A 27,319-nucleotide genomic window follows, 5' to 3' on the forward strand; every position below is an offset into this window, starting at 1 on the left:
AGAAAGACTGTAGCAGCTTCTGTCGTAGTACAGTGCGTCCACTTACGGACGCCACCTTCGTCAGTCGCGCACGACTCGGCAGTCGACCGCCACTAAACGACAAGTTCGCGAGCGCTGCTTTCTCCGAGCGTGGAAGTCCCTTTCTGCGCTAAGTGTTGGTTTTGTAAATTCAAGAAAAAATTATGGGGTTTTACGTGCCAAAACCACGATATCATTATGAGGCACGCCATAATGGGGGACTCCGAAATAATTTTGACCGCCCGGGGTTCTTTACTGCGACCTAAATCTAAGTTCACGGGTGTTTTCGCTTTTCTCCCGCATCTACATGCGGCCGCCGCGACCGGGATTCGATCCCGCGGTCTCATCCTTAGCAGCGCAACGCCATAGCCGCATAGCCACCACAGCGGGTAAGAAATAGAGGTTTTATTTATTTCTTTGACGATGCATCTTTAAAGCGTCCGTAGTTGCATTAAGACAAACGCGTAAAAATAGGTGCGCGTGCGTGTGTGTGTGTGTGCGTGCGTGCATGCGTGCGTGTGTGTGCATGTGTGCGTGTGCGTGCGTGCGCATGTGGGTGCGCGTGTGTGCGCATGCGTGCGCGTGTGGGTGTGTGTGCGTGTGTGTGCGTGTGTGGGTGTGTGTGCGTGTGTGTGTGCGTGCGTGCATGTGTGTGAGTGTGGGTACGTGTGGGTGTGGGTGTGTAAAAGAATGGTTAATAGTGGCCTAATTAAGCATGTGTCAGCCAACATATCATGAAGGCATTTCTAGCTCTCATGCTTGCCAATTCAGCTGATCTGACGAATGACGTGCATATACTTCATTTTTACCTGTCCTAACGGAACTTCGCGTCCCAGGAGCACCACGCACTTTTTATACTTCTGTCGCGGATTAGTGTCCGGTATGCATGGTCGCTTCGAAGGTAGAAAAATGAGTGAACATGAAAAAGGTTCACGGGCGATTAAACTTCCTCACAGTTCACCAATGAAAATATACCAAAGATTACAGTTTTCTTTTTAAGAAGTTTGCGTCACTATCAAGTTAGTTTTCAACTCCTGCTCAAAAGAAACAATAATCAGTTAGCTTTGTTGTTTCAATGTCATATTATATTGTATTATTTATTTATTTATTTATTTATTTATTTATTTATTTATTTATTTGTTTGTTTGTTTATTTATTTATTTATTCTTGCTTTATAACAGAGAGAAGTGCAGCAGCAGAAGTAATTTCTACCTCAATCTCTCCAAAGCAGCTCATGTATGAGAGAGAACAAAGAATTTGAAATATTCGTGCGCATACAAAGGGTCCAGCTGTAAATTCTTGCACAGTCGTCAATTAAACGGAGCCGCGGTTACCACTGTATAGTGATGAAGCCCCTTACTGTTTTCTTTTTGTTAAAATAAATACGCTAAGGCTGCACGTGTTATGGAAGACTATGTTGTAGAGAAAGTTCTTGAATTTATGCCGTTGTCATGAGTAGTGCGGAACTACATTTAACTATACTAACCAGGCGAGCAGTTGCAGAATATATCAGTTTCGCCATAAAGGCGAAGCAATTAATGCGATAGCAATATGCTATAATATTACACGAAATGTAAGACTTGTAGCTGTAGCGGCAGGATGAATTGAAGTATACATAAGCTAAGCAAAAACAAGCTGTTGTGCTGGAGGTCCTCTGTTTGAATCCTACCATCGGACAAGTTCACCTACGTTTATTAATTAAAGCCAACATCTTTCTTAGCGACTGTAAGACCACTTTTGCGTATCGTATATGTCTCAAGTCTCTTTCCTGGGCCGATCGCGGATGTAGTGCACGGCCGCGCAAATAAAATTACATCATTTTCAGGTTTGATCTACGCTACTGTTTCGCACTTCTAATATTTAAGTCTGAGAAGATTTAAGATGAAAGACATCCGCTATAGGTGTCTTGTTTCACGACATTTGTTTGTGGGCCATATTCAAAATCCTGAAGAATAATTTTGTCAAGAATGAAAGACCTGGTATGAGCGACTTTAGCCATAGAATGGTGCGGCAATGTAACCCGCATATACAGCGTGTCGTATAGGATAACATAACCTTTAGCATATAAACACCAAAATATATAAGGGAACTCACGGCGACGACGATCGCTTGAAGTGTCCATATAGTTGCTGGCCCAATAAATGGCGTTGCCTTATGCCGTGTGCACGTCTGTGTCCACGTTAGCTTAGCTTCCATCAGGACAACATCGAGCGCGATTGTTTAGGGCAGAAATAAAACGTCCACATACACAGAGTTAGAAATAGTCTCTCGCTGTCCACGACAACAACCAAATAGCCATGCTGTAGAGAGAACCGAGAAGGGCCTATTCTTTCTTTTTCTTTTCTTTTTTTCATAGAAGCCTGATACCGCCACCTTGTCTATGCCGCCATCTCTGACGGCACATAGCGGTAACTTGATTTATATTTTCATTTCTATACGCGCACGCAACTGCAGGTGGTCATGACAGTCACGCCATATCATTCTCTCTCCTTTGTTTTCTTTTTGTCTGTTCTTTTTCCGTCGGGCGCGTTTTCCATCTCTTTCTAAACCTCGTTCCGGACCAGCCGAACAGCAGTTGTGACATATCAGTTTGCGCCATTAAGTGTTTCAATATTGTATAAGCATTTTTGATTAATGCTTCGATACATGTTCGAGCGAGCGTTCCATGAAGAAAAGTTCCATCGAGATGTTTCCCCCTGAAGCTATCGTTAGAGTACAAACATTGACAGAAGTCACCACATAACCCTAATTTGTCTGTGTTTTTTTTTTTCTTCTTATTTTTTCCCCAACTTTCTGTATCAAGCCATCTGGACACTCGGTGCATTGAACTTGGCCGGTGAAACAGAGGAAGAATTCGGCTGTTTCTTGAAGCCTTGCTCATTCAAGTGAGGCCAGACTCTAGACGCATGGTTTCCAAAAAAAGAAGCAAAAATATTCAAGAATGAATCACCAGGACAACGCACTGTCTGTTTGGCTCGAGAATTCCGGAGGTTCGATTCCGCCTGGAAAGGCTGCTTCCAATGTCGCTCGAACCGCTTCGGCTCGCGAGTGGCTCAGGATTGGAAACAATCGATAGCTGCTTCCGGCGCCCTTATCGACGCGAAGGAAGAGGCGTTTCACGCGTAGCTACGCCCTGCCCTTTCATGGACGAGACTTGTTCACTGTGAACGGTGCAACGTCGGCTATACTCCGCGTCGCGAGATGCCTTGTTATGTGGCACAGGTTGGTGCAAAGTATTATGAGAGTTAACGCCGTTATGGAATGTCCAGAAATTTTTCTTTAGCGTACCCAGTATCCGAGCATTTTTGCATTCAGTACCAATCGTAATGTAGCCGCTGCCAGCGGGTATCGAACCCATGACATCATTCGTCAGCAGAACGCCATAGTCATTAAGCCACCGGGCGGTGGATAATTATCGATTGATCGAAGAAAATATCGATGCTACGTGAAACTGTAGTAAGGCCGCGAAGGCCTTTGTAAACTATAAACATGTAGTGTCCTAAATGTTTCATACTTGTTCGTGGAGGAAGCTTTAGCTCGTGCCCAACTCCGACACGGCCTATTCAAATACATGTAAAACGCAAAAACGCTTTTCTGAGATAACCCCTGGACCGATTTTAATGAAATTCGTTGCATATGAGAGAGAAACTTAAATTCTAGTGACTGTTGGAAGCGGAATTTCGATTTAGGGCCTGATATTTGTGAAAAGAATTTTCGGAAATTTGAAAGTTCGAAAAAAAAATAGATGTACGAAGTTTATAAATTAATAGCTCTGCATGAAGAACAGATATCGCGGTTCTGTAAACGGCATCCATTAGATCATTCAAAGCGGACAAATTCAATATGTCAATTTAAATCTTACATGAATCTGTTACGTTGAGTATAAGGGTTCTGCAAAAGCTGTATTCCAATAATACTAAATTTCTTTTGATTCATATTTAACAAATCAATGTTGTCCGCTTTAGATGTACTTTCAGATGCAATTCACAGAATTGTGAGATGGTTTTTCTTTGCTGAGTTAGAGAGTTGTAAACTTGACAGTTTGGTCTTCAGGAAATTTTCAATTTTCGCAAATTTTTAATAACAAATTGACGACCTAATTCAAAAATTGGAAACCAACAGTCACTACATTTTCAGTTTTTCTTTTAAATGAAACAAACCTCGTCAAATTTGGTGCAGTGGTTGTCGAGAAAAACGAAATCTCCTTTTACATATACGTAAATATCTCCTTACATATATATAAATAAAATCTCCTTACATATAATAAATAAAACAAAGTACGTCATTTTTAAGCCAATTAATAAACATGACTGCTACCCGGTTAACATTAGATTTGAAGGACGCTTGCTGAAACAGGTTACTGAACAAAAGTTCTTAGGTGTCTGGTTTAACCACAACCTCTCATGCAATAGTCACGTTATTCAACTGAAATCAAGCCTTTCTCGCACCATTGGGTGCATTTACAAAGTACAACATCTAATACCCAAACGTTTAAAGCAGACACTATACTATTCACTGGTTTACTCTAGAATGAGCTATGGAATCTTGACTTGGGGAACAACAACAGCTACTAACTACTACAAACTTAATGTATTACAAAAGCAATTTTGCGCATACTGGAAAATTTTAAAGGCAACAAGCAGTTATTGAGAACACAGCCGTTATTTACCAAATATAACACGTTGAAGGCTGACCAGGTGTACTACTTTAAGCTATTGCAATGGATCAATAAATACAAGTTACATATTTCCGCAGTGCCCAGCTCAAGTTCATACAGTACCCGAAACCCAAAACGAAAATGCCGCAAGTTAGAACCAACTATGGAAGGCAAGCATTATTTTTTCAAATATCCAATGCTCTAAACAGAAGAGATATGCAAGTCGACTTTAATAAAGGTATACATACATTTAAGAAATACCGTAGGAAGTTTCTTGTGAACAGTGACATTATGTTTTCATTATTGTAAATTACCTCAAAAAGTGCGCTTTGTTCTCCCTTGCCATGCTCCTCTCAGCTACTGCAATTTTAATACACGGCTGTGAAATTGTGCTTGGTTTCTGTGTCTTGGTTTTTGTGATGAGTGCCATGGCTATGAATGATGTTGTTGAACGTGCTGACTGATAACTGAATTGCTGTGTTCTGTATTTACGTGCAGACATTATGTTGCGTACGTAAATATGTTGTACCAATTATTTGGTGACTTCATATTCGAGCAGTGACTAGTCTCCCTTTTTAATATTGCCCACTGTCTGAACCTATGATGTCTGCCTGACTGAACTTTGTTGATGTATTTTGTCTGTGTATATTGTGCAAGGGGGCCGGGGCCCTTGTCAGGCGCTCTGTCGCCTTTAGCCTCGGCCCCCTCTTAGACTGGTCTGAGGAAACAAGAAAGAAAGAAAGAAAGAAAGAAAGAAAGAAAGAAAGAAAGAAAGAAAGAAAGAAAGAAAGAAAGAAAGAAAGAAAGAAAGAAAGAAAGAAAGAAAGAAAGAAAGAAAGAAAGAAAGAAAGACATGTATCTAGATAGGAGTACCCGAGCCAAAGCTTCCTCTTAACAAAGCAAAGGCTTGCTGGTACTACCGAATAACCTTGCATGTCTGGGAATGCGAGCCGAATTAAAGATATATTGTTTCTTTTCTTAACAGCGAAGCTGTTACTGCAGCTAGAAGCACTCCAAAGCGATCTACACGTGTTTTCACTGTGAACTGAGAAAAATAAGTCATGGCGGATATTTATTGCGATAGCAAATATATGGACACTCTAGGCGCATTTCTGCCGTCGTCGTTGCCGTGAGGTTCCGTGTGAGTGAAAGCGTATGAGGGTGAACTGGCGAACGCGGTTCAATCTCGCGTGCGCGACCGAGGAACGCGGCCCGGATGCGTGCCCTCTCCTGTGACGCGCGAGGCAGGGGTACGAGGCGAGGGAGGAGGGGCGTTCTTCTTCGGTGGCTGGTATACGGTGCCTCGATGTCCTCCTCGCCCGCCGATCCATACAGAGTGGAGACAAACGCGGCGTCTACTACGGCGTTGGCGACGCAAATCGCGGACGCCGTAGTAGACGCCTTTGGCGGGCACCGTAGGAACGCGTCGCCGGCACTCGTGTCTTGAAAGCGGTCTGCGACGGGCATAGGGTTTCTAAATAAATACCCTAGAGGGATATGTGGCGCTAGTGTCTACGGGGGTTCTCATTAGCGTTGCCTCAACCTACATGGGAATGATGGGAAGTACAGGCTTCGGATTGGCTTCGATCTTTAGACTAGTGGCGTTTGCTTGCGGCGCAGTAAACAAAGCTGTACTCAAATATTATCGCGTAAAATTTAATTTTATTTCTGCAGTATGTTATATAATGTACAACACGCTACATAAACTTTGCATGACTTTGAGATGGAAGCATGGTTTACTATGGTTTGCCACCAGGACACACCAGGGTATGCATACTTGTGCGATTCTGTTCCCGATTTAACGCCAAAGAAAGATTATTTATTTATTTTTGCAACAGCAATAACAGTCGTGCATGTACTTATATAAGAATATTCATCAAGTATTTCTGGAAATAAAAATGTTGTATTGTGAGAAAGTGTTGCGCCCTTGAGCGGAATGCTACAAGTGTCGTCTGCTACTACGCCTGCTCGCTGCAAACGCGAGACTTTTCTCGCGGACAACAGGCACTTGTGAACTCTCTCACTCTTTCGAAAGGCTGCGTCGGCTTTCACGATTGCTGAACGTCTTCACGTACTTTTAAACATATCTGCTGCAGTGCTAGCTAGGACGCTAGTGGCCTCCTACGAGTATTTCGTCACCACATCTTATATTGACGTACCGCTTCCGAAGCGTTATGGCGTGGCTTTGCATTTGCCTATTCGGCGGCACTAGACTACAGCCAGGAAGCAGCAACCTTTCCTACCACAAGTAAGTTTGTGTTCTCAAAGTCCTAAAGCATTTCAATGAGCACATAAACGAGCAGTACATAAGGAAGCTCTCAATAAAAGTTTATTGTCAAGCCACTAGAAGTACAACTGTCTTGTGTAAGTAGTGCCTTCTTTTTCCTATTCTGAAGTTACATAAAGGACGCAACGCTACAGTGTCAACCTAACACACTTAACAAACCAAGGCCCAAACGCTCAAAACATGTTCTTTCAACGCTTACAACGCCGCCGCTTTCTCGTCAGGGCTTCGACGCCACACCGCGACACAAGCATCGTCCCAGTCGCTGGCCCAGCGCGCTATCGCCACTCCGAGCAACATAACAAAGGCAGAGAGCTTTGCGTTGCGCTGTCCCAGTGCAGGTTATAGCAATTGCGCTTGGAGAGAAGCCAAAACTGCCAAAAGAAATACTTGTAGACTAGTTCGCCAGTCAATAGAATGCCAATCCGAAGCCTGTACTTCCCATCATTCCCATGATGGTTGAACTCTATGGCGACGGGGCTAAAGTGCGCGCCCGCGCGGGCTTCATCTTCAAAGAGACCTGCAATGTTCGAATAGTGCGCGTAGTGCCGGTAGCTTCGTATGCGGTGTGCTTTCGACGTTCAGTACGTGTTGAAGCGACAGATGCACGAAATTCAATTGGCTCGCGGCTGCTGCTGTGATTCCTAACTCCAGCGTTTTCACATAGTTTCCGCTGAAATCGAGCGATCTGTGCATGACATCGAGCTGGTTAATTTAGTTAAAACATGTTGACAGCTAGTTGATTTGAATCCATGATAGAATGTGTAAGTGCGACTGAACAAGGATGTAGAAAGAAGCACACACACAAAGACAGCGCTGTCTCCGTGTGTCTGTTTCGATCTACGTCCTCGTTGAGTCACGCCTATATACACATTCTATCATTGTTAACTCAGTAAGCGAATGTTTACAAGTTTATAAGGCCGATAAAACTACTATCCTTACTTAGTACAGCTCTCTACTAATTTTCTATCGCAATCGGTGCTTCGCCTTTCCGGCGGAACCGCGAATTTCTTTTTAACCCACACGCTTGTCGTGCACTAGACTATTATTCCCCAAAGCTTCACCCACCGTTGTTCTTTTTTTTTTTGAATATTGGGCATAACATTATATATTTAGCCAAAGCAATATATTTTAGCTCGTTAACCGTGTATTCTAAGTTTACGGACATATGTTTATTATCGAAGATTTGAACCGGGTTTTTGTTCATGGCAGTTCCAACTTGTATTTATTCGCTAGCGCGAATGTGCGACCACGTATCGCTCGTTGAAGAGTGCAGTCAACAGATTCATTCCGAAAGAAACGTCTCGCGAGCCTTCGCCGAAGCTTGATGCATATAGGTTGTCAGTGTGGTAGTTGCCGGCACTCCGCACCGAATTCTCAGGCACCGGAGTTGATCTCACATAACAAGTTGGCCGATTATCAAAATAGATGTGGCTAACAAAGGTGTCATTTAAATTGAAAACGCATCGTGGTGCGCGTCGCTCTGTTATAACGAGTAAATGCGCCTTTTTCAATCACGCTAGCTTACATCTTAAATCAAAATGGTGCTGAAAAAACTTTATGATATCGATAGGGATCGGTTAATGGCAACCTACGTGCGTACCATACAAACATATCTAGCGCGAACACCCTTGCTTGAGCAACGCCCTGGCTTCACGTGAAGGATGAACTTGTAAGAATACATCCATTTGCTATATTTAAGTAATTAGGCGCAACTTAGCCCTCCCGCATTCACGCGCACACCCACACACTGATACACTCAAGAAAACCCCCCACACACATTGCCCAAACACATCATTGCATCGGACGTGCGGCACCACCGCCGCCGCCACTGTTCCAACTGCTGCGTGATTTTTCTTTTTTTATCTTTCTTTCTTTTCAGCCATTTTGTACCTGTCACTGGGTGTTTGCCCGTTCTTGGCCAATCCTCCAGAAAGTCCTGTGCCACTGTGGCAGAAAGGGTATGCAGAATACATAAATGCAGCTAAGGATATATGTCGCACTTTTCTGTGCATGCACCTATCATTACCTGCTGCGGTGGCTTAGCGGCTGTGGGGTTACATTGCTAAGCACGAGGTCGCGGGCTCAAATCCCGGCCGCCCGCGGCGGCCGCATTTCTATGGGAAAGAAACGCAAAAAAAAAAAAAAAACGCCCGTGTCCCGTGCATTGGGGGGCACGCTAAAGATCCCCTGGTGGTCAAAATTAATCTGTCGTGCCCCAATTATGAGGCGTGCCTCGTAATCAAATCGTCGTTCCAACGTGTAAGACCCCAGAGTTAATGCATTCATCAACCTGTCATTCTTCTCGCGACAAGCGCCATACATCGCCTTCCTCCTCGTGACATCGCAGCGTTTAAGCATCCGCCCGATTTGCTGTTTTAATCTCGGCACAGCTTGTGAGCGGTGTAGCTCGTCAAGATAAAAATTTCCTGAGATCAATGGTGTGACCTTTGTGGTGGATAAACATAACACGATATTACACGTCGCATAGTGGAAAAGTAAACGCAATTGCACGCATCGCCCTTAGTTGATATCATTTAAAACGGAACGCTTCACTGAAGCTTCGTTTCACATGACTTCCAACGTGCGCGCTGGATCCTTCCATATCTTTATGTACGAAACTTGAAATCGATATATTATCCCACCATTGTTTGCTCATCAGAGAGTGCATCAAACTATATCACACCGTATCTCGCATGACCTCGGCGTAACAACGCGACGTCAACTTTTGAAAGTGCCGATATATTGTGATGTGTGCACGATGTACACGACGCCTGGTATGCCTCTTAACACGTTTGCAGAGCAGAAGTACAGGAGCACGGGCAAATGTACAGCAACACTCATGTTCACGCACTCGCATACCATTAAAGAAATTCACGCAAAAAATCCTCTGGTAGTTGCCAAAGTGTAGGTAGGCATTGCACCGCTTGCTCATTTCTACGCAGCCAGATGTCATTACCAATGTTAGGAACCTTGATCCGACCAGTATAAACCCTTATCGGTCGGTATTAACTTACCGGAATAGAACTGACCCTTATCAACGATTATCGGTTGTTATAAACCTTACCAGAGTCGATCCGAGACGTATCAGCCCTTATCGGTCTGTATCGACCTTATTGCAATCGACCCGGTTCTTATCAACTCTTGTCGGTCTTTATCGACCTTACCGGACTTCATTCGACCCGTATCAACCCTTATCGGTGCTATTAACCTTATCGTAGCTGATACTATAGGCACTTATCTCTCTTTAGCACCTTATCCATCCGCGTCGAACTATTATCAACCATGATGAGACCCACATAACACCTCATCACTTCTTATCAACTCAATGACTGCTATCTGTCACGCCAAGCACATGAGCCTACAGAGATAGGTGGCATTTCGGTCGGTAAAGAAACGTCCAAACGGAAAGCGCATCCCGCGACTATCGAAACGCACGGGGATGTGGCATGTTGGAAAGTATATTTTCGCAAAATCGGAATTCTCTTGATGTCTACAGTTCTTCAAGACGTCTGTGCAGGTGGCGCTAGATATGTCTTTTATTCCCCATCACAAAATCTTTCAACAAGGGCTTCATAGAAACCGTTCTCCTTCGACATTTGTTTTGTACTGGAGCTACAACACATTCATAGGGTTTATATATATTCGCCTTCAGTAAGCGTGGTTGTTCAGCCCAGTGGGTAAGACAGTCAGTCTCTGATCCCGGGGTCGCAGGTTCGAAATTCATCACCGCTAAGGTTTCTCCTTTTCAATTTATCTTATTTTATACATTCTTTTCTTTACAGCGATTCGTCTTACGTGACGGCCGGACGGACAGGTTTGCTCGTTGGGTAGGCATCGAAATGCTTACGGATTTAAATTAAACAAACCCAAGTCTAACCTTTACTCACCTAGTATAGAATGCAGGTATAAGAAATCACTTGCAGGCGGTAATTTCGTAGCACTGTTCTCTCCCATAGGTGACCGATGCCCAGCGATACGGCCCGATGCACACCACAAACTAGAATAAAAGCCGCTTTCAAATGAAAAGCCCTTCAGCGACCTTTTCAGCAAACGATCGGGCCGTTGCTCCATTGTTCGAATTCCTTTCGCCGGGTCTCTCTGTGCCCGAGTTTAGCTCGGACAATGAAACTCGATGGGAGAGCCCGCCGTAGACGGCGTTATAGGCAAGGGCGGAAGCTTTAATAAGACGAGTTCTTACGGCGCTACACCGCGAAGCACTTCGGCGCTAAGAGGCAGCCGAACCCACATGAATTAAAACTTGAGAACTATTCTATGTTGGCTCAAGAAGAGAATGCATTTTCGTTCTTCCTACTGTTTAAAAAATTTAGAAAAATAAAAGCTTGGCGCTAAAGGACTACTGTGACGGCGGTACAGAAATGCAATAAAGAACACCGAACTGCTCGAGAAACTTGCGGACATGTCTTATAATTTGCGCCCTATTAAACACCGTACGGTCTCTACACAGCAGTCAGAAATAAGTGTTTGCAGGTTCCTTCTAGAACTGCGAAATAAGTTTGCTGCCTTAACCTTCGCGAAGCGCACTTTTTTTTACACAGTAACTTGTATCTTGCATTTTTGCGATGTATTCGCTCGTGTTTTCTACATAAGTATGTAAGAGCTGCTTGTATTTATGAAAAGAAAGCCTTATACAAAGAAATTTTGCTGCTGTAAGATACGAAAATAACCGAAATGGTAAACTTTTCAGGAAAAGTTTACCAGCAAAAATAAATTTACGCATAAATGTGTAAGCTTAAAAGAAAAACAAGTTGCAACTGAGTGGTATATTGTGACTTATATGCCAACTTAACATTTTGACTCAACATTCTTTTTATACTGATTTCTACTTGCGGTTTCAAACACATTTACCATCGCTTCACTGTGCAACCATCGAGTTTAATTTCAATGAATCAGTCGGATTAGGGAAACTGGGAATGAGGTAGCTGACTATCGTCAGGCTGCTGCTCACTCTTAGAACACGATAATTAACTCATCTGGAATTTGTTACATTTGATGCCTGAAACGTTCTCCGTAAGCTGCTCAGGTAGTTGTCTGAATAAGTGTTAATGGGCGAACACTCCAAGACGTCATTGCTGCATATAGACTAGGCCCTATCTGGATTTTTCAGTAATCATGAAAATGACCGCACATTGGAAACCCTTCAAGACAATTTACCATCTTGTGTGGCCTACACACCTTGGCCTTTGCACCGCGAAAAAAGGAGGACAGCCTCTATTTGCCCATTTTGTGACACCATGGACGCTTTTGTAGAGAACTTTCTCACTACGTGTCTGCAGTGTGATCAACAGATAGTCGAGTTACGTGGGAATTCGAACCCCGTGGGCAGACGTGAATGTTCTGTGAACAAAGCACTTGGTCATGCTTCGCTGTGCTTTGACGGCCCTAAGGGATTTCCTTGAGGACACCAACCTTATTAATTGATTTGATTGGTAAATTTTAGTGCAAACTCATCTCGCAATAAGTGTATATGCTCCAGGTTTACTTGGACAGTTCACACCTAAATAAAGCCAAGTGCCCGGTCGGGGAACGCCTGTGTCCATTTGGGTAACCGACGGGTAACCGGCGGTGGCGTGATTTTGAACTCACGCCCTCCGGCTGCCGATTCGAGCGTTCAACCACGAGGTCACGGCTGCGGTGTCTGCGTTTACTGCGAAGTGTTATTAAATTGGTATTACCTGAAGCGGGCACATATGGGATTGCTTCATTGCTGGTTTACTCCATCAATGCGCCTCCCCCCCCTCCCGCTTCCTTTTTTTTTACCTTTCTTACATTGGGCTTAGTATTTCTGTGTCGCATGGGGAAAGGAGTAGACTGCCTTCCTGTTCGTCCACCGTTAATTATTAAACAAACAAACAAAGCGAAAATTTGGCAGAGGACATCGAGGGATAATCGTCTAGGTTAATCTATTATGAACGATCACGAATGAAACAAAGCTGCATAAGCGTTTCAAGCTAGTGTTGCGCATACAACGTGATGAACATTTCACTCCCCTTGCTCAACATAATTGTTTATTAACGGCCTATTTCTGTGCAAAACAAGGCTATAGACAGCTTTAAAGATTACGCAGCAACTGCCCAAATAGTTTACGCCTGCTCTTCCTCTCGACTCTTTCTTTTTTTTTCTTCCCCTAGTGACCAAGACACCTACATATTCTAGTTCGTGCCAAGCGAGAGAGTTGGTGAATGTGCACGAACGCAAAACTGCAGCACAAAGAAATTTCAAAGCCTTGGTGTGGGCACACTGCAAGGGGACTGGTTTAGCGAAACCATCGCGGACATCTCGCCCAGCAAACAGGCGTGTTAGACAGTGGAAGAAATTACGAGGCAGCTCTTCCGACCATCTTCCCTTGCGCCGCCAGAAAACCATTAGCCACCGTCGTCTGCGAATGTGCTCGGCGCACCATGCGAGCGACCTGGAACACGGATTCGCCAAGCGCATAACAAATGGAGTGTCGACCCCGCGTGGCGACATAAGCACCGCAGAACTGCTTATATGGGCCGGTCCCAATGAAAAGAAACATAGGACGAGAAAGAACGCAAGAAGGGAAAAGTAAAAGCAAGAATAAAAGAAACGAATCAAAAGGCCAAGTGGTTCATAAGCCCCGCGATGGCACGTTCTTATCGCAGCGACTGGATGCGTCCGGATCCGGCTTCCGTTGTCGAAGCCTTGGCGAGCGTCAGCGAGGACGGGAAGACTTGCTGGAAGGTGAGTATGGGTGGAATATTATAAGGACTATATATACGTGACCGTTGACAGGACAGCGTGACCATAAAAGCAAAAGAAAACGTTCGCCGTTTTTCTGAGCTTTGCCAGCAACGCCGAGCGAGTGTCGAAACGACAGCGAAAGCAAACTTCGAAAGCGGCCCATTTCTCGGGATATCAGCGCGCCTGCCTGTCTTTACAGCCATCCGTTAGGGACGCCTCAGGACAACGTGCAGGTTGTCAAAGCCGGCGAGGACGCACCGATAGAACTTAGACGGGACCACGTTCTCGCGGATTCAGTGAGGTGCTTCATTGAGAGTGCTATATTCGCCATATAAATATGGCGAATACCGCGTGACTGCGCTTCCACCCGCATCGTAAAGCGGCGCCCTCGAACAGGCTCCTTCTGGGTTAGCCAGAACGAAATGAAGGAAGCAAAGAAAAAAAATCACCGCCAAAGCACTCCGTACAAATGGTTAACCGGCGAAGCTGAAACTGGCTGAAACGTGCGGCCCCGGCATTTTATCACTGGGCTAATCTCGACGGTTCATTGAACGACGGCTTGGTAGGCTGCCGGATCCTCGGTACGCAGTTGCTGTTTGCGCTCGGCTGCACAAGCCTGCTCTTGTACCTGGGCTGCAGCATCGGGACGGTGTGTACAAGCTTGTTTCCGGTTCTGCTCGCGGCGTTGCTGATCGAAAGCTGTCTGCTCCTCAGGAGTACGTATGACGCTGGCCTACCCATTTCGGAGCGGGAGAGAAGCTGCTGCGCCCTCTAGCAGTCGATCGCGCGCCTCTCTTTCGCTTTTTTTTTTTCGTGCATTCACATGGGTTTGCGCCGGAGGAGCTTTCTGCGTACAGGCGACAGACAGACGGATGGACGAATCGGCTAGCCATACACAGCTTCGCTGTAAAACTTCGTGATTGAGCTAGTGCCTTATCTGCCACGCCTTTGGTGTTAACTGGAAACAAGCTGTGATAGCTGTTGTCTTAGCGGTGCACGGATTGTTCTTCTTTTTTTTTCTCTGCAATACCTATCAGCACAATAGCGAATTGAAAATGTCAGTGCAAATTTTTTAAATGCGCGTTTTGTTTCGTCCCAGTCGCCATGTCTTTCTCTAATGAGCAGAAGGTAAAAATGATCCTTGCCTTCGGAGCTGCAAATGACAACAAGAGAAAGGCAGTACCTGCAAGTGCCTCATTGAAACTTTGATAATTATGACAGTACTTCTAAATTAAATAATTAGTTGTAATTGTCGAAATAAATTTCAGGAACGAAATAATTACTGGCGGCTACTCCCCTGTACTAGAATCAATATGCACTAGGTTTTCTTCGAGTAACGCAACTGCTCTTTTTTTAAGTCTTGGTGCATGATAGTTGGGGCACCATGTATAATTCACTCAGTAACCGAAATTCCCTCGAAACCAGAATTAACAGCAGACATGCGCAGGAGCGCTTATGCTCTGACTCACAGAAAAAGAAAAAAAAAGACAGAGAGAGGCTGCAGTTTCGCTGGAAAGGCGAAGCAGTATAGGTGATTGCGAAGTATACAAAAATTACATGATGGAAGATTACACCACCGAGAGACGACAGATTATTGGTGTTGGGAGAGTACTCAGGGCTGTGAAATGAGGTTTTGTACATTCTCATATGATGTCTCCCTATGAGGTCTTGTAAATTCTCATACAAGGCCGTCGCTTCAGTGAAAAATTCTTCGAAGCCACACGAAGTTTCTTCAAGGACAAGAAATATATATACATGGGATTCGGAAAGCTGGTCGGGGCCCAGCCTCCCCCCCCCCCCCGGGAAAAATGTAACTTACCGCCTATGCGGAGTCATCATCATCATCATCATCATCATCATCATCATCATCATCAGCCTGGTTACGCCCACTGCAGGGCAAAGGACTCTCCCATACTTTTCCAACTACCCCGGTCATGTACTAATTGTGGCCATGTTGTCCCTGCAAACTTCTTAATCTCATCCGCCCACCTAACTTTCTGCCGCCCTCTGCTACACTTCCCTTCCCTTGGAATCCATTCTGTAACTCTTAATGACCATCGGTTATCTTCCCTCCTCATTACGTGTCCTGCCCATGCCCCCATTTCTTTTTCTTGATTTCAACTAAGGTATCATTAACTCGCGTTTGTTCCCTCACCCAATCTGCTCTTTTCTTATCCCTTAACGTTACACCTATCACTCTTCTTTCCATAGCTCGTTGCGTCGTCCTCAATTTAGGTAAAACCCTTTTCGTAAGCCTCCAGGTTTCTGCCCGGTACGTGAGTACTGGTAAGGCACAGCTGTTATGCATTTTTCTCTTGAGAGATAATGGCAACCTGCTGTTCATGATCTGAGAATGCCTGCCAAACGCACGCCAGCCCATTCTTATTCTTCTGATTATTTCAGACTCATGATCCGGATCCGCGGTCACTACCTGTCCTAAGTAGATGTATTCCCTTACCACTTCCAGTGCCTCACTACCTATCGTAAACTGCTGTTCTCTTCCGAGACTGTTAAACATTACTTTAGTTTTCTGCAGATTAATTTTTAGACCCACCCTTCGGCTTTGCCTCTCCAGGTCAGTGAGCATGCATTGCAGTTGGTCCCCTGAGTTACTAAGCAAGGCAATATCATCAGCGAATCGCAAGTTATTAAGGTATTCTCCATTAACTCTTATCCCCAATTCTCCCCAATCCAGGTCTCTGAATACCTCCTGTAAACACACTGTGAATAGCATTGGAGAGATCGTATCTCCCTGCCTGACGCCTTTCTTTATTGGGATTTTGTTGCTTTCTTTATGGAGGACTACGGTGGCTGTGGAGCCGCTATAGATATCTTTCAGTATTTTTACATACGGCTCGTCTACACCCTGATTCCGCAATGCCTCCATGACAGCTGAGGTTTCGGCTGAATCAAACGCTTTCTCGTAATCAATGAAAGCTATGTATAACGGTTGGTTATATTCCGCACATTTCTCTATCACCTGATTGATAGTGTGAATATGGTCTATTGTTGAGTATACCCTTTACGGAATCCTACCTGGTCCTTTGGTTGACGGAAGTCTAGGGTGTTCCTGATTCTATCTGCAATTACCTTAGTAAATACTTTGTAGGCAACGGACAGTAAGCTGATCGGTCTATAATGTTTCAAGTCTTTGGAGTCCCCTTTCTTATGGATTAGGATTATGTTAGCGTTTTTCCAAGATTCCGGTACGCTCGCAGTCATGATGCGCAGTACTGTTCCGTTATACTTGAACACCGTATAGTCGACGCAGGATATCGCACTTACAAAACTACTAGCGTATCTTTAACTCCTTAATAGAGTACTGCGGTGGGAATTAGTGTCCTTGGCCTCTCCGCGGCTGCCCTGTACGATTGCTCGACAGCATGCCGCAGCTTTAGTGCATTAAGTGACAAAGTTGTTGGATCCTGCAAGTACAGTGGGGAATTGTTGTTGTTGTTGTTGTTGTTGTTGTTGTTGTTGTTGTTGTTGTTGTTGTTGTTGTTGTTGTTGTTGTTGTTGTTGTTGTTGTTGTTGTTGTTGTTGTTGTTGTTGTTGTTGTTGTTGTTGTTGTTGTTGTTGTTGTTGTTGCAGTATTATGCTTGCGACGCATAATTCGTGTGAGCCAACTTTACCTGAACTATCAAAAGCTAAGATTTATCGGAAGTAATGCGCTAGATAACGAAGAGTTTTCAACCTGTTGCCGCGTACGGGCGCTCGTTCACTCAGCAGGGAAGCATTGAGAAAGTCGTAAAGAGAGGGCCATTCGAGTGCATTAGGCACGTACATCGACACAGCAGCGCTGGTGGTCACACCTTATGACGCTGTGTTCAACCATTATGGTTCAGAGACATCCATACTTCTTGTTTTGATAAATAAATGGCACAAAAACATTTTCGTGATGATTATGCCACCAACAACGACATATTTACGTCAGCACATAAGCGCAGCAAAGTGTGTAGATAATTATAAGTTAACAAACGTTTTGTACGACTGAGTTAAACGCAATGCTTGTATTGCAAGAATGTCTGTTCGTGTCTATATGTCATCATGCGTGTCGGTAGACGTATGCGCTGTGCAAAAGCTCTGTACTAGCAAGCTCCATTCAAATTCTGCGTAGCTCTCCAGGGGTTGCCACATGTGCTTCGAACGCAAAAGGGCTCACCTTTTGGTCCCCTCAGCATGCGCCCCCGTCAATTCTTTAAGAGCACCCAAACTGTATAGCATAGAGGCGTCGCCAATCAAATGGCAGTTCATTATAGTTAGCAGCAGCCTGCCCGAGCCGACTGCAGGAAAAAGGAAATCAACGCCGACTTGGATAAGAAATATGAAATCGCTTCGCTCACTGTAATGGCTTAGGATGTTGTCGTTTTTTAGTATGATTTTTATGCAGGTCTGAGATCGTATATAGTTCAACTTCAAAATTCTGTCCTACGCGTGTCGTACCATCTATCATCGTGTCTGTGTGCCTTTATGGCTATACGATGCACTCCGGTCATCCTGAAAACTCGCAGAAAAGCGCGAAACAGGACACACTTGCATCCTAATGTCCAACAGGCGGCTCTGACGCATTATCCCGCACAGGTGCTTTCACAAAACCAGTGTGCTGATCACGTGCCCGCGGTGAGCCCCGTTATTACCACAGCAACCTTTGAAATAAAGTGAGAGAGAGAGAGAGAGAGTGAAAAAGACAAAACAACCAATTGTTGTCTTAATCAGCGTATGTATCTTTTAGGCAGTATACTTGAGAGAGGGAGAAAGAGTTTATTGGAAGCTAAAAGAATAAAGAAGGAAAAAGTAAACGCAAAACATAAGAATAAAAACTAGCACTAATTAACAAGTCAAACGGTCCAACAATGCATTTACAAGACCTGACTGCCGTAAGTATAAAAGTAGCGCCTTCGTGGCTCCGATTGCGTCCCTACACCTGTTCGAGGGCCTTAGCAAATCACTATCTCGTATTTGTCCTTTTATATTAAGTGAGGCCTTCGCTGCTGGTTATGCGATGGTATGGTGGCAACAGTGACACAGCACGTGCACAAATCGTCAGGTAGTTTGCACTCGTCAGCTGACTGAGTTGCCTAACGTTCAATAAAAAACTACCAGTGTGAGCTACCCGAAGTCTGAGCCGATAAATGGCATCGTCCACGCTTTTGCCGAGTCCCCGGGGAACATTGCAGATTCACTGAGGGACGGTGAAATACAGAAGCGTAACGACGATCCGGGTCGGTTAAACAAACTACTAGAAATCGCCATCCGATTTGTGAGACAAGCGTTCTGACGTCATCACGGGAAAATGGGATCTACGTAGTGGATTGGGGCCTCTGCCCGTTTCCCCTCCCATCTCCCAGCTTGTTTTTTCTTTCTTTTTCTTTTTTCTTTTTTTTTATTGCTATTTTTTGCAACTTACAGAATCAATGTGATCTTGTGCAGGCGGATCGAACAGTGATATTCATCTCGAGCAGCGACCGCACTTTGTCGTACGTGAAGCCATCGTCAGCAGCCGCTTCTCAAGCACGACAAGCTTATGCCGCGTGTATGCCGCGCATACACGGCCGTCCGGCCACTCGGACATTGCGAGACTGGACAAGTGCGTGTGTTCTGTCGACGTGATCCCCAGCGCTTGTGCGTGCCTCGGCCGAAGCAGGTCTGCCTGATCGATTTCAATACCAGAGCGGAAAGAGTTCCTCGGCCTTTTGTAGAAAAAGAAGGAAGGCAAGGAGGGAACGTTTCGATGGCAACGTCAGGACAAAGGAATGGCCTTTCTTACCAATCCTTTTACTTTAAGAAACCAACGGCGGTGGCCCGAGTTCGGTCTCCGTTTCTAAAGCGCGTTGCGAGAAGAAGCGAATCGAAACGGCTGAAGCGAGGAGCTCAGGCCAAGCACGTTCCTCGCCGGGCTTAGCTTGAGCTTTTAATGCGGGACGGTCCTCCGCTTAATAGAACGCGCTCGCGGAGCAAGCGCGAGCGTCTTCTAATTTATTTCTGCGTCCTTCGATCCTTCCCGTCCAATTTCCCCTCAGTCCGTGCGGCCACGTTCGGAGTGCAGCGGCTGCGATTGGCTGTTGCCCTTGCTTCTGAAGCCAGCCGCAGCCACAAAGTTCCGAACAAAGATCGCCCGAAGGAAATCCGGCGTTCGCCTACGCCGATAATATTGCGGTTCAGCCAGTGTGGCAACGACGAGAAGTATCGAGATGGTTGCGTGTCGTTAAGGCACAAAGCTCAACTAATTGATTTTAAAGTCAGACATATATGTCAGTCTTTAAAATGGCTGACTTTTAAACAAGCATACAGCAAGAGGACAAGAGGGGTGTTCGACACGGCCAGTACAGGTCAACAAAAGTGTTGGGAGGTATAAGCAGAAGAAACACACGGGAGAAACGAGACACGTTTTTTTGAGACCGCACGCATAATTGGCAACTATATCTTCCGTAAAAGAGCATATTAATACTTGAAGCCTTCTCTACTCTAAGGGAAAGTGAAAACTGCTTTTGCGCTTCTTCTGTCGCTCAATCAAAAAATGAAAAAAAGTGACTATTTAAATTGGAGGCAGCGTGGTCCGCATACCCGAAGAGCAAGAATTTTAAAGCGAAGATCGCACCCGCACTTTTGTGTTCGTTTCTTCGAACCTCTGTTTATTGGACATGTGCACAATGACGTCCTATAGCCTTGTATAGACTTATATAGCGCCTTCTTTTTCTTTATTACTGCTTATATGGGGCATATTTTGGACCATACATCCTGCACGCCATCCGCACTATTAGCTATAATGAGTAACTAATCAGCCTCGGTATACTGCGGCGTTTGAGTGAAGGTTGTCCGCTAGGTGCGTTCTTAGTTCGCTCAAGCTATTTAAGACGCAAGCGGGCGGAAATCCTCAGCACGGGGTATTTCGGCAGTGGAAAATTATGCGATGAGTGCAAGAAAGCATGCAAGAAATTTTCAATGCATTCTGTCAATCTGCCACATCCCGTCTGAAGTAGCAGTTCTTTTCCTCTTTAATCATGTCACCAAAGTTCCCCCCTCTTGAATCTGTAAATCTGTACAGCTACACAAATAGCAGTGAAACAAGTGGAAGGACGGATGGGTACGTGCAATGTGTGGTGTGTAACATTACAATCAAGTATGTGCTATATCTACAGTCACTTTGGGAAGGCCAGGTCTGAAAGCTGACTCATCATGGTACGGCACATAAACAAGCTCTTGATGTGGGCAGCTCCACCACTATGTAGACTCCTGACCTAGATCAAAATAAATGTTTCTCTCTTCTCCCTCGCGTGAGACCTTTTCATAGGACGGAGAGAGCAACCTCCTCTCCGTGCTTGTGCGGGAGTACAAAGGCACGCGCGACTGCTTCTGGGGTGCGTTTGCGGGATGTTCACGCGTAATTGCAACCGAGAAGGCATTATGGCGGCGCCCAAGGAACTCTCGTTGGAAAGGCACTTGAGTGGCACTGGCCGTTGCGTGCACGTCATGGTACGAGTCGGCGCGGTCTTCTATCCGATATGGAGGCGAACGGTTCTGTGTCGGGACGGTGGCAGTAAGACGGAACTGAGCACCAGTCAACTTGAGAGAAGCTGTCCAGCTTTGGGACGTGTCTCTGAAGCGTTTCTGCGTACATCGCCTGCGGAGCAGATCGCAGTGTTATCGATGGCTGCACGTATACGAGTGATGCTCAGAGACACGTCCGCGGCCTGAAGCGACGGGTAAAAACGTTCCGCGTGATACTTGCATATTCCAGGCCTGAGCGCCCTCATGCTTATGAAGGGCAACGTGCGGGCACACCGGTGTCGTATTCGGTGCCATCGTCACCGGCACGTGTGGTGTTTGGGAGCTCTCCTGGTGCCAGGTGTCGTCTGCTAAGAGCTTCTAGGTGAACACGGAGGGGACGACAGAAGGAAGCTGACGCTCCGCATGTCATCATGAATGGGCTGTCGGGGCAGGAGAGCACGCGAGTAAAAGCGGTGTTCAGTTTGTCCAGCTGTGTGGTCGGTGTAGTGGGGTTTTAGATACTGCCAGCCGAGCGCCTGCTGCCGCTGCTTCATACAAGAAATCACCCATCGTGGCACACACATTACAAAGATTTTTGTGTGAGACAGCGGGGATTATTGACCCAACGACGTCGCATTGCGCTCCACTGATCTTCAGTAACCTGTGCGAAATGTGAATGTGTGGTTTGTCGAGTTTGCGTCCCTCTATGTGTGTTTGACGAGTGGCCCGAACGTTCCTAGGTAGCTCATTAACATCATTCCAGAGATGGTTAATTACCACTCGTCATCGTCCGAGAACCAGAAGGAAAACTGGTTGCCACCATGACAGCGGGGCTGACGTCACGTGCGGGAGAGTGGACGACGTGCGAGGAGGACCCGAAGAAGAAAAGCCTATTTTTCCTCCGGCGCAGCACTGCAGATGTGTGTATTGGATTCCGAGACTTGTCGAGTGGAGCGTTCGCTTTGTTGGCGGAGCTCTCTCGAGATCATTCGTGCTTATTTGTCGTATTCTTAAATTCCTGGCCTAAATGCCTGCAAACATGTAAAATAATCGCAAATTAATATTCCGTCCCCGCACGTCAACATCCTTTCGGCACACTTCAGCATCTCTGGCCGGAGAGCGTTGGAGGTTCCGGACCCGGCGAAGAGAGCTACCGGGTCTCCAGGCGGAATCTTTCTGGCCTCCACTGGAATCAAAGAGAGTACAGGCGTTGTGAGCTTTAGCAGGCGAAGCGCGCGCTGGATTGAGACGTGGCCGTCCTTCCGATACAGCCTGGTTGGTTGCATTGCAAAACGCTAAGTAATGGCGAATCGCCTCTGTTGCAGTCCCGGCGGACTTGCACGACATCGTACCACCATGATGGTGCTCGGATTCGCATTAGCGTTGCGTGCCAAATCGCTACGCTCGCCGAAGTTTCGTGATGTTGCGAGGGCACAGTCAGGAGTAGGCAGGCAGTCGGCTGCTTTCCGTGGATTTCGGGCAGCGCAAGCGTACAGGAGCGAGTACCTCGACGAAAGCAGCATGTCAGGTCGTCCTACGGTGCCGGCAGCAGCTGCAGGCAGCAAAGGACGCCAAGTGTAATCATGTACGAAAGAACCTTGTATTTGAATGGATGGATGGATGGAAAAACTTTATTGTGAGTCTTGAGATACGCGATTGTCGCGCAGCGGATCGCTCCCACGTTGGGACGGGCAGGCCGAGCCTGTCCGCTCTCTGGACGGCGCAGATTTGGTCCCCGTAGTCGGAGCTTCGCAGTGAGGTATTCCATCTTGACTGGAATGGATGGATAATAATCCGCTTCTGAGCTGAGGCAGCCTCCAGCGTGATGAACCAGCCGCCGACGTCTTCCGACTGAAACCGGGGAAGCGACGGTTTGAACTGCGCCGTTGGCCAGCCTGCCATTGCCGCGAAATCAAGAAGGCGAACGTCCGCAAGTCACCAGTCGTGGGCGGTCGATAAACATGCCGCCTATATATACATTTGTTATTGTTATTATTGTTGCTGTGGTTGTCGATTATTATTATTATTATTATTATTATTATTATTATTATTATTATTATTATTATTATTATTATTATTATTATTATTATTATTATTATTATTATTATTATTATTATTATTGGGCGCCTACTCACTCACGGGGCTGGCCAGGAATCAGCCAGAGTTTAAACACGTACGTGTTAAGGGAACAAAATTGGAAATCAATAATGTTGATGATCAAGCTAAAGCGAGTAATATACTAGACGACTTAGTAGACAGTCATTCCTATAGAAAAGGAAACAAATATCTATATATATTGATGTAAAGGTTACAGGATACAGGATACAGGTTACAAGATGCAGGATGTACTGTTGTCGTCGTCGTCTTGCTGCTCATACCCATTTATTGTTGTGGCGATGTCCAGCGGCAGCGTCACTTCTTTTTTTTTTTTTTCAACTCATTCCTCATGTCCGCTATGGCCAAGACTCAGATGGATAAGGTTACCATAGAAATTCTGCTGTCCAGCGGATCAGCACGCGCTCAGCCGATCGTGTTCGTTTACGGACCTTGTGAGTGGCCACTATTGGCACTGCTAAATAATAATCATCATCATCATTAGGTTGCCTAAATTAGGCTTTTTAAGGCATGAGGAAGGAAATAAACTATAGAGATAGTATTACGTCCCTCAGACAGCCGTGAAGCCATTCCCCTCGCAGTATCGGCCCAAAACTTGACCTCTTAGAGACAGCGTATTATCCGAGAATGCTTGGTCCCCGTTATTTTTACTCGATGCGCACTTGTTCGACTGCACTGCCTTATATATGCTTTGGCTTCAATCGTGCTGCGCGATGCTTTCTCCTAATTTTTTTACCCTCCAAGCCTTAAGGTTCCGTGTCTACGCCTAAGCCTTCAAGACAATCTACTTTAAGCCCACCCCCAAATGATTTCAGCGTAAATGTAATTTTAAACGTTAGTAACGAGCAAAAAGAAAATACAGTACCTCCTATATCACCTCTGAGGAGACGGAGGAACGACACATTATATGGTTCCCAGCTCACCCCCCCCCCTTCCCCCGACACCCCCGTACGCAACCTCAACGCGGAGGTCAACCGCGTAACGCGAGGTCTCACGTTCCGCGCCCGCGTAGCAGTATCCTCTCTGGGCGATGGAAATCCAATAGAGGGATGGACAGAGAGGGAGACAATGATCAGGTACTGTGACACTACAAAATTTTATCATAACTCCTGTTTTCCGCCCCCTAATCCCGAATTCGACAGGGCCCAAGCGGTAGACTGGAGGCCGTTACAAACCAAGACCTTCCCGACCCCGTTCATCTCAGGAGGATATATCCAAACATCTTTTCAGACTATAACAGCAAACTATGCGGCAAGGCTCACGCATCTCTTAGACACATTGTCTGGGAATGTGAGGTTATAGGCAAAGAAAATGTAGTCTCCCCAGATGAAGTTGCGGAGGGTGGACGGCCGTGCTGCGCAGCTCAAACTTGCAACGTCAACTATGGGCCATCCAGCAATCCCGTGAGGCGGCCAGGAAACAGGATCTCCGGACCTCCTCGCGGGCGGCCTAGACCCAGGCCACGAATTTGCTGGATTTTCAATAAAATTGTTACCACCACCCCCACCACCACCAATGCCCAATCCACCGTAGTGGGTACGCGCCATTGAATAGGAAGCAAGCAAGCAAGCAAGTTCTTCTATGTTTAACAATTAGGCATGTTCTTTGTCCGCAGTACAGTGTGCAGAGACAATCGGTTTCCGTCGTGTTGAACTAGTTGGACGACTAGCCTCTTAAGATCGCATCATAAGGCCGTGCAAGCGCTACTGCGCTTCTTGAGACCGACCAGCCTGTGCGAACTGGTGTGATTGGAACGCCTTTTCTCTTATATGTTCCTGTTCCTGTTTTTTTTTCTCTCTCTCTCTCTGCCCTCTTTCCAACCCCTCTATCTCCCACCCCAGTGCAGGGTAGCAAACCAGAAACTCGCTTCTCGTTAACCTCCCTGCCTTTCCTCTTTCTCTCTCTCTCTCTCTCTCTCTGTATTTAATTGGAAATCGAGAGAGGTACAGTACCTTAAAAGCGGTCTTGGAAATAAACACTTTAATTGTCAAAGGTTATTTCGCCCAAACGAAGAGCACGAGTACTGCCTTTGTTCCGCGATTTGCCAATTTCAACCATTTTAAAGATGATATAAATGTCAAAAGTGAACTTCTGTTCATTTGGGATCAGTAAACCTGCATCCGTAAAGTCAACAATCAATGTTACAAAGTTCTTTCGATTCAAACACCCGCTAATTCAAGCCAATTTTTCGTGTCCCGTCGAGGTCAAACGGCCAAACTAAATAAATTTGACGTACACGCTACGCGTCCTAAAAGATATCGTTCATGCGCGACAGATGGATACGCTGATGGCTTCATTTCTTGTTGCTGTACTTAAGCGACTCTTTGAACCACTCTGCTTCAGATTAACAGAATATTGATACGCATGCTCGTTCTTAACCCACCGATTGCCCAAAAGTCAGTAAACAAAAAAAGCAACACTAAGGATATGACACTTTGAATTTTGAAATAAAACTTTACATAGAATAAAAGGATAAGCAAAGAAACATTCTACAACTTATCTTGCTTGCATGGTAAAGCCTACGTCTCGCAAATTACATTAGAAGACGCTCCTCCTTCAGATGCCACAGTTATAAAAGGACCCCCGTGCAAGTTGTGCGAGCAAATGTGCGCGCGGTTCGCACCACGCACGACTTTCGAGAGACGCGTTTTTGAGCTCGCGTATGCTGCGCTTCGCTGTGTTATGAAAACAGCGCGCTGCCATTCACAGCTAACACGACCGCGTCAACGAGGCTCGCTCGCAGCTATTGCGCGGAAGCGTTTCGCGGTAAGCAACCGCTAAAACGCAGGTGCGAAAGGAGATGAGTGACAGCGATGCGGTAGCCAAGGGCGATAGAGGGCGGGCGGGTCGTAACGAGGGTTTGCGAGCGTGCAGCCCATGCAGCTCCCCGGACCTGCGGCACGCAGCGGCAGTTACACAGACGCGCACGCCATGGACGCCTGATCTCCTCGCGCGCCTCGTTCAATTATTCATGGGAGCCGCTCCGCTCGCCGGTGCTTTTCTAGGCGGACGCGTGTCGTGCCATCGCCGACAAGCGCGCGGCCTCAAAATTGAATGCTCACGGCTGCCGCCAGACTTGCTCGCTCAGCAAACTCCGCTTTCTTCTCTCTACGTTCTTTGCGCGCTATTTTGCTGCATATTGTGCGTGCTTATCAGAGAAGAGCTGTGAAAGGGTGTGTGGCACGCACACAGAGCTACGCGACAGGGCCGCGTTTAGCCTTCGACCGGAGCTCGCGGCTACGGGATGCGCCACACTTCAACACCTTTTCCTACGTGCGAGGCGAGCGATTCTTACCGTCGCCTACCACCAACGAAACAGAACCAGTCTTTTGTTCGCATGGAGTGCATGTGCGTAGCCACTTTCGCGAGGCACACGCTGAGTTCATGTGAAGAACTAGCCCTGCAGAGAGCGGTGTACGTGCCCGAACTGGTAAAAAATCCTTCCCAGATACATGCCAATTGTGTGCATGTGTGCGTGCGTGTGTGTGTGTGTGTGTGTGTGTGTGTGTGGCCAACTCAGATTATTTGTTCAACTACATGCAAAGAACCATTCAAGAAATTGCTGAACCAATATGAAAAAAAAAATGTTTGTTGCATTTACGAGCATGCATATATATATATATATATATATATATATATATATATATATATATATATATATATATATATATATATATATAGAGAGAGAGAGAGAGAGGGGGGGGGGGGGGAGGGAGGGAGGGAGGGAGGGGGGAGAGAGGGAAGGCAGAGAGGTTAACCAGAGGGGAAGATCCGGTTTGCTACCCTAAGCTGGGGAAAGAGGGGAGGGGGAGGTAAAGTGACAACAAAGTAGAGATAAAGAAAGAAAGGAGCACACACATACAATCACAGTTCATCACTGTCACCGCACAGCGCTGTAGCAATTGCAGCACTATGAACATCTGTTCATGCTACAGCCGCTTGTCCAATTATGTAGCCCTTAAATACTACAACAGTGCTCTCGTCGCCCTCTGCTGCGATGGCTTGTGATAGCGGCATTTTAATATAACTTC

This window comes from Dermacentor variabilis, chromosome 4 (genome assembly GCF_050947875.1).
Source record: "Dermacentor variabilis isolate Ectoservices chromosome 4, ASM5094787v1, whole genome shotgun sequence".
NCBI classification, from domain to species: Eukaryota; Metazoa; Arthropoda; class Arachnida; order Ixodida; family Ixodidae; genus Dermacentor; species Dermacentor variabilis.